The sequence below is a fragment of the Rattus norvegicus genome, chromosome 14 (genome assembly GCF_036323735.1).
Source record: "Rattus norvegicus strain BN/NHsdMcwi chromosome 14, GRCr8, whole genome shotgun sequence".
In the NCBI taxonomy this organism is placed as follows: domain Eukaryota; kingdom Metazoa; phylum Chordata; class Mammalia; order Rodentia; family Muridae; genus Rattus; species Rattus norvegicus.
This window is the reverse complement of record NC_086032.1, coordinates 8,227,858-8,235,230: the sequence shown is the minus strand read 5'-3', so window position 1 is coordinate 8,235,230 and position 7,373 is coordinate 8,227,858. Positions and strand designations below refer to the sequence as shown.

Sequence of the window (7,373 nt, the reverse complement as noted above, 5' to 3'; positions counted from 1 at the left end):
GAAGACTTAATAAAAAATATAGTCAACATCGCCACCATGTTGACTATGGGCAGAGTCCCAGCCCCATACTGGACTCTTCAATTATCACATGAGCCACACTGTACATATGTGTTTACTGGGAAACATAAAGCAAAAGAACATTCTTCAAGAGTGTCAGGACTTCTCTCAACAGAAGGGACATCGTCAGCCAGTGGCTGGCTGTCCAGACGGAGCGGCAGACTCCTTGCCCTGGAACCGGAACCGGAAACGCCCACGGGAACTTGAGTGACAAGTAATCGGCTGGAATCTCAGCTCGCTATTTACTGGCTCTTCCTGGGCAAATCGCTTAACCTCTTGAGCCTGAGTCACTTTTGAAAAGGAACACATCGAAGGTCTCCACCCAGAAGGATGTGGAACATCTCAGGAGGAGGCGAGGAGTTCAACAACCTGCCGTGGCCCCGTTTCCGTGCGCCGCCATTTCAAGTAGAACGTTTTCGTGGTAAATTGCTTCGAAGTATTAAATTCCTTATGTTCATGTTACTTTCCCCAAAGCTTACCTGTATTGCTGCTGCTAAAGTGAAAGTCCATTCTCTTAGTGAAAATAAATGGCTCCCCTCAACATCACTGACAGGGCTTCCCACTAACAGTCGTAAAAGTTAACGTGTGTGCCCTGAAATGGGTACAAGGGAGTCGAGCTCTAATATGTGGAGACCTATAAGGAAAGATTGTGTAGGAGTGAGAAACTGAGACCAAGCCTCAATCTCAGGATTCCAGGTCACAGCAGCCGATCGGGATTCCAGGTCAGGGCCACAGCAGCTCACCAGGATTCCAGGTCAGGGCCACAGCAGCCTACTATAGGTTGAGGCTCAAAAATGATAACCCACACACCCATGTTCTACCGTGCTAAAGGGTCTTAGAGCCAACTTCCAAATTCCATTCTCTCTGACATCCCAAAGCCATGGCCTCCTTCAAACTTCCCAGACCTCCCCCGTCAGATCAGTCATGGAGATCCACAGGCACCTTCAGCTCTCTCCCTTAGCAGAGTAAGAGTCAAGCTTGCCAACAGATGGGGACGGTGTCCTCGGTGACATCCATACAGGGTCGCTTATAACCCATAGTTTCATGGGCACAATGGACTCTGTCCGGTTATCTGAGCCTTCTCCAAGCCCACCGAGTTCCCTTAAAGCCCGTCTACTATTTCCCTAAAAACTGTCTGTGCCCCATTCTTCTGTCTCCTACAGGAATAACAGATAAGAACTAGCGAGTCTCATTGCTTCAGGGAGCGTGATACTTCCAAGACACTCCCATGCTGTCGTATTTCTCCCTTTGCCCATTAGGGGGCCTGTATTCCATCCTCTTTAACCTGCCTCTTGTCCATTCACTTCGACCAACCTTCAGAGGGACAAGGACAGAAGTCCCTTCATCTCTACACCATAAAAAAAAAAAAAAAAAAAAAAAAAAAAAAAAAAAAAACTGGCAAAGTATGAAGAAGACACCTAAGCCAGATATGGTGGTGCACACCTGTAATCCCGGCACCTGACTGAAGCAGGAGGCCAGTGAGCTTGATGCCATCCTAAGCTACAAACTACATCTCTGGCCAGCCTGGGGGATAGAGTGAGGCGCCCTTAGAAAATAGGGACAAACAGAGAAATGGACTCTGTCTACACTGATGATCATCAAATTCTGTGCCTTGAAACACAACCTTCTCAGTCTTGGAAACCGTTACACATAAAAGGATTTTACAGATAAATCTGAACATGTTGATCTGATTAAGTAGATTATTTACCTTCATACGGCTTTTCAAAGCTTTGCACCAATATCACATTATTGGTGAGTCCAAGGGAGAGTCTAACTTTCCCCCCAAAAATAAAATTGACTATAGGTGGATGTGGCCATTCGCATCTGTCATTTTAGCAACGGGAGAGGTAGAGGCAAGGAGATCACCGTGAGTTCAAGGCCAGCCTGAATTACGAAGTGGGTGAGACCCAGTGAGACCTGGTCTCAGAGCAATGGTAATGACAACAGAATTGACTATAGAACTCTTAGAGCAAACAGACGCCATGTGGCATTCAACTGAGAGGCGATCTCTAGTGACTGTCATCCTGGAGGAGCCACTCCTCATTTTACACCTCGGCTTCTGCGTCTGCGGGGTTGGAGACATGGAGACTCCACTGTGTTTGGTTGTGAGGAAAATTTGCTGAGCCAGCAAATGGGAAGTGTTTAGAGCGGTGCAGGATTCGCAGCAAACACCACAACCACACATTGTTGTGGTTGTTAACTTAGAGGGGGCCACACTGACGTCTCCACACTCTAGGGCAGATATCAGGTGTGTCAACACACAGAACATCTCTAGGGTAATGGCTGCACCAGGCCATGGACCTTAAGTTAGCCCTGCTGCCTGGAGTCCTGGGGCCATGGGTCTGAGACCAGGGAGATTCTGAGCACAGACCATGAGCCTTACTTGGATTTTGCATTGAGAGACTGAAATTCAAACTTGAGGAAAAACACTTGCCAGGGACTTTTGTAGCCCTTGAACTTTTCAGCACGGAGACAGGCTAGAATCCTGGAAGATGTTGTGGACCTCCCGTGACCTCATGAGCCAAAGTAGTCTTCTAATATTTCTTGTGGTTTAACACAGCATGCAAGGGATGTAGATAAAGCCTTCCAAAGGAGAATTAGCCTCTCGTGGTCACAGAAAAGGGAAGATGGTAGACGAAGGAAGAAAGCCCACACACAGACACACACAGAGACACACAGACACACATACAGAGATACACACAGACATACATATATACATATACACAAACACACACAGATACACACAGACACACACAGACACACAGGTACACACATACATACACTCAGAGACACACACAGATACACAGACACACAAACACACACACAATCACAATCACATTTCTCCACATAGCAGGGATTGCAGGGTCCCTGAAAAAATGCGTGACATCATTTTTGCAGTCCCTACCCCAACACTTGGTGGTGGTGTTTTCCTCGGGGCTCACCCGCAGAATGGACTGTTAAACTTGTCATTTTCATCTGCATGGCCGTATTTGAAATATTTTCATCCTATCTGCACGGCCGTTGGTGTTTATTTTTCTGTAAACCCCGCAGCTCTGAACTCTTTAGGTCTCCTGTGTGAGCTTACCCTTCTGAGCTTAAAATGAACCAACGGACCGCACACCCTTTTCTCCACTTGAGGAGCCTGTCTCCTGGCCCATCTCAGAGGAACAGGAAGCTCTGTCCCCACTCCAAATGGGCCTTTACTATCAGCCATTCTTTTTATCTTGGATGGAGACAAACAGATGGATTTTAAAGTGTCATTTTCCCCCTCACATGTCAACAAAGAGAAATACCATAATAAGGACTCAAAGATGTATTTCACACCATCACGCTATATTGTAAACCAAATACAGCTTTACAGCACGCTGTAAACATTGAACCTGTCAGTGATATTTAAAATTTTCACATGTAAACTAGGCGGTGGTAGGGCGTGCCTTTAATCCTAGCATTCAGAAGGCAGAGGCAGGTAAATCTTTATGTTTGAGGCTAGCCTGATCTATAAAGTGAGTTCCAGGACAGCCAGAGCTACACAGAGAAACTCTTGTCTCAAAACACGTACACACACACACACACACACACACACACACACACACACTGACATGGAATTGTCTTATCTGCTGCAAACCTTCTACCCTGTGTACAATACATGACTATATGTGCAACAATGTTTCTTTCCTGGTCATTCACATATTTTTCTCCCTTTTTTAGTCCTAATGCAGGGAAATTCAGGAAGGGCTCTGTCATCTGGACTCTCCCTGGAGCTCTCACCCAACAAGAGGGACGTAGACATTAACAACCGTCAGCTGAACACCAAGTGCATCAGTTCCCGTTGGCACAGCATACCCCTGTTCCTGATCATGGAAATCCACCCGGGCTAATGTGTGGGCCCGAAAGTCGATATGCATTACTGCCCTGGCTCTCACAGTTCCAGAATCAACCTGATTCTCTTGTTTCTTATGCCAAAAGCAATGCTGGGAGGCTTCTGGTGAAAGAAAGGTATGTTGGTTATTTTTATGTGATGACTTTCCCAGGATATAGCACTCAGATATATTGTCAAATAGAGTATACATGTTTTCATTTTAAAATGTAATTTTTGAGTCTTCCCCCACCCCTGAGGTATAATAGAAAAGTTATTTTAATTTTGGCATATGTGTTATATGCAAAGGCCCTGGTTATTTACTTATTACTTACGTGCATATATATATATATATATATATATATATATATGTGTGTGTGTGTGTGTGTGTGTGTGTGTGTGTGTGTGTGTGTGTGTGCACATGCATGTTGCAATTCTCATGTGGATGTCAGAGGACAACTGGAGGAGTCCTTTTCTTTCCTCCCATTAGGGTCCTGGGGGTCAAACTCAGGCCGTCAGGCATGCTGGAAAATGTTTTAGTCACTCAACTATCTTACCAGCCTGCTGCTGCTTTTCTGAGATGGGATCCCTTTCTGAATCTGGAACTTGGCATTTTGACTGGATTGCTGGGCCATTAAGCGCCCTAACTTGCGTCTGCCTGCCTCCTCTCTGCATCACCAGGGTTACAGACACAGGCCCCGCCCTGTGTTTACACAGAGCTAGGGATCTGAATTCAAACCTTCATCCTCATTGGGCAGGCATGTTACCTATTGAGCATCGCCTATAAAACCTTTTTATTGTGTATGCAAAACAAAAAGTGGTCCGTGCCTGGAGGTTGTAGGAAATCCACGCAGATCAGCAGGGATGAGAGACCCAGTCCGTAGAGGTCGGAAAAAGGAGGTCTGTCCTCAGACAAAGTCCTCAGGTGTTCCCCACGCAGGGATACATCCTGAGATGTTTCTGACCACGCCCCTGGGCCTTTAGCCCACTGCTGTCTAGGATAAAAGGGAGAAAGCACGAGAAAGTTCAGGTTACCACGCTGCTGGTCCAAGCAGCTCCTGGTGCAGGAGGCAGCCAGATTGAGCCATGACGCCATGTTGAAATCAAGTCCTGGCACGGGTCACAGCTCTCAGGACCTCCTCATGGACACACACCTCTTTGAGACACTGTTTGCTAGGTTCGTGGATGCAGTGGAGTGGCTCCCTGGGCTCTGCTGCTTCTTAGATCTGGGGTGAAGGTTCAGATGACTTCCTGTGGACCTTGGTGCTGGGACGGGGAACTGCTCCTCCAAGGTGAGGCCCCGCCTCCTGATAATCACAGTACCACCCCACTCACCCCTCCCCCACTATCCTTCTGGTCACTGGTTGTACTGGATATGGTATGGAACTGAAGCATCAGAGCAGCGCGAAGGCAGGGAGAGACAGGCAGCTCTCGCGGCCATAGAGTGAGGAGGCTGCCGCGGTTCTATTACGGGTCGGAGATGTCAGCGTCCCTCCACCCTGCTCCGCATAGAGAATGTGGGGCCAGCAGATCTAACTGCTGAATCCATTGATTTATCTCAGCCTGGCCAGCTGCTGCCTCCATCCCAGAGCCTCTAGGTCAAAGTACCTTTTGAAGACGACTTAACATCTAAAACGTATACCCAGAGCGAGCAGCTTACTCTCCGTGGTGCAAGTGGGCCTCACTGAATCTGTGAAGGACTTAATACAAAAAAACTGACTTCCAAAGAAGGAAGGCCCCGCCAATAGACTGCTTTTGAACTGGGACCGGGTCATCAGGTCTGCCCTGGAAGATTTTAGCACTGCCAGTCTCTGTCACAATTGCAGAAACGATACTTTAAATCTCCTCCCACCCCGTTCTCACACACAAAGGCATACATGACTACAAACACATGTGCACATCCATTCACACATACAAGCCCACGCTCTACTAGCTCTACTTCTATTGAGAACTCTGGGGGCAGCGGGGAGGGGTGCCATTTGGAAGTGGTGGCCATGTGTGAGGAAGTAAAAAAAAAAATGGTTCTAGAAAGTGAGTATGGCTTTTTTTTTTTTTTTTTTTTTTTTGGTTCTTTTTTTTCGGAGCTGGGGACCGAACCCAGGGCCTTGTGCTTCCTAGGTAAGCGCTCTACCACTGAGCTAAATCCCCAGCCCCATAAGTATGGCTTTTAAGCGGCTACTCTTTCTCTATGAGGCTCTTTCTCTATGAGGCGGGCACCATCCAGACATCAGACCAGCTCCAGGAGCCTCTGGCTGAGTCAATACCCAGGCCTAATCCCTTATCTATGGCAGTCAGCATACAGTAAGACGGGGATCTGGGTATCTCTAAAAAAAAAAAATCCCAGACATCTCTCAACTTATTTGGTTTTGTTTCGTGAAGTTTATTGAAGTCAGCTTCTGGGTCACTCCCCTAAAAGGTAAATAAATCTGTTTGCAATTAGGGACAGAAGGCACAGGCAAGTGTGTGTGTGTGTGTGTGTGTGTGTGTGTGTGTGTGTGTGTGAGAGAGAGAGAGAGAGAGAGAGAGAGAGAGAGAGAGAGAGGAAGTTCAGCACCAAAATGGTGCTTCAGAAGATGCTGAACATGGAGCAAAGTCTACACAATGCGAATGCTGAGACCCTCCAACAGATCCTCTCTTCAGTTAGATACATAACCCATTATATTTTGTTAATGGCCTCTTATAGATTCATGTCTTCACAAGTTACAATTGCGGAGCTGGGCCTCGAGGGCAGATTTCGTTTGTCTGCAGAGCCTTTCCCCCTTCAGGAATGCACTTGAAGATTTCCTAGACAAGGGCTCACGGAGGATGGATGCCTGGCCCGGCCAGGACTTAGGAGAGAATGAAGGAAGAATCTTTCGCAGATGGTGAGCAGGTTTTGCAGCTGAAATGGTGCTCCTGTTGCAAGAAATAATTGATGACTAACTTGCTGGCGGGGTCACCCCACAGTGTGTGCGGCTCTCAGTGCACAGGTGAAGCAGAACGGGAACCATACGGCTAGCCACGCCGATGCCAGGCACTGTGGGCCATGACGATACTCTGAAGGTTGGCTAACATAGCAACGGTTGTACTGTCTGTCCTGTCTTGGAAAGATTATTTTTTAACTTATATTTTTTTTTATTAAAAATAGATTCTTTTCTTGCAAACTGTGGTACATCCTGACCACGGTTTCCCCTCCCTCCACGTCTCCCAGCTCCTCCACCTCCCCTCTTCCCGAGATCCACGCCCCTTCATTTCCCTTTCAGGAAGAGCAGGCCTCCAACAACTACAGCCCAACAGGACGAAACAAACAAACAAACGAACAACAGGCAAAAGCCCTCATATGGAGGCTGGATATAGCATTTGGAGTTCCAAGAGCAGGCAAAAGACTCAGAAATGTACAGCTCTCGGTCTTAGGAGTCCCACAAACACAGCGAGCTAAAAGCATAGTAAAGAATTAGCAAATAATTACCCAGATAGTGTC

General features: G+C 47.1%; 1 long non-coding RNA gene across 1 annotated transcript; it reads left to right on the top strand.

Moving 5' to 3' along the window:
• Positions 1-257: 257 nt before the first annotated feature.
• Positions 258-6,455, top strand: LOC134481827 (uncharacterized). Its single transcript, XR_010057673.1, has 2 exons — positions 258-478; positions 3,766-6,455. It is a non-coding gene; the product is annotated as an uncharacterized LOC134481827 (long non-coding RNA).
• Positions 6,456-7,373: the final 918 nt, after the last annotated feature.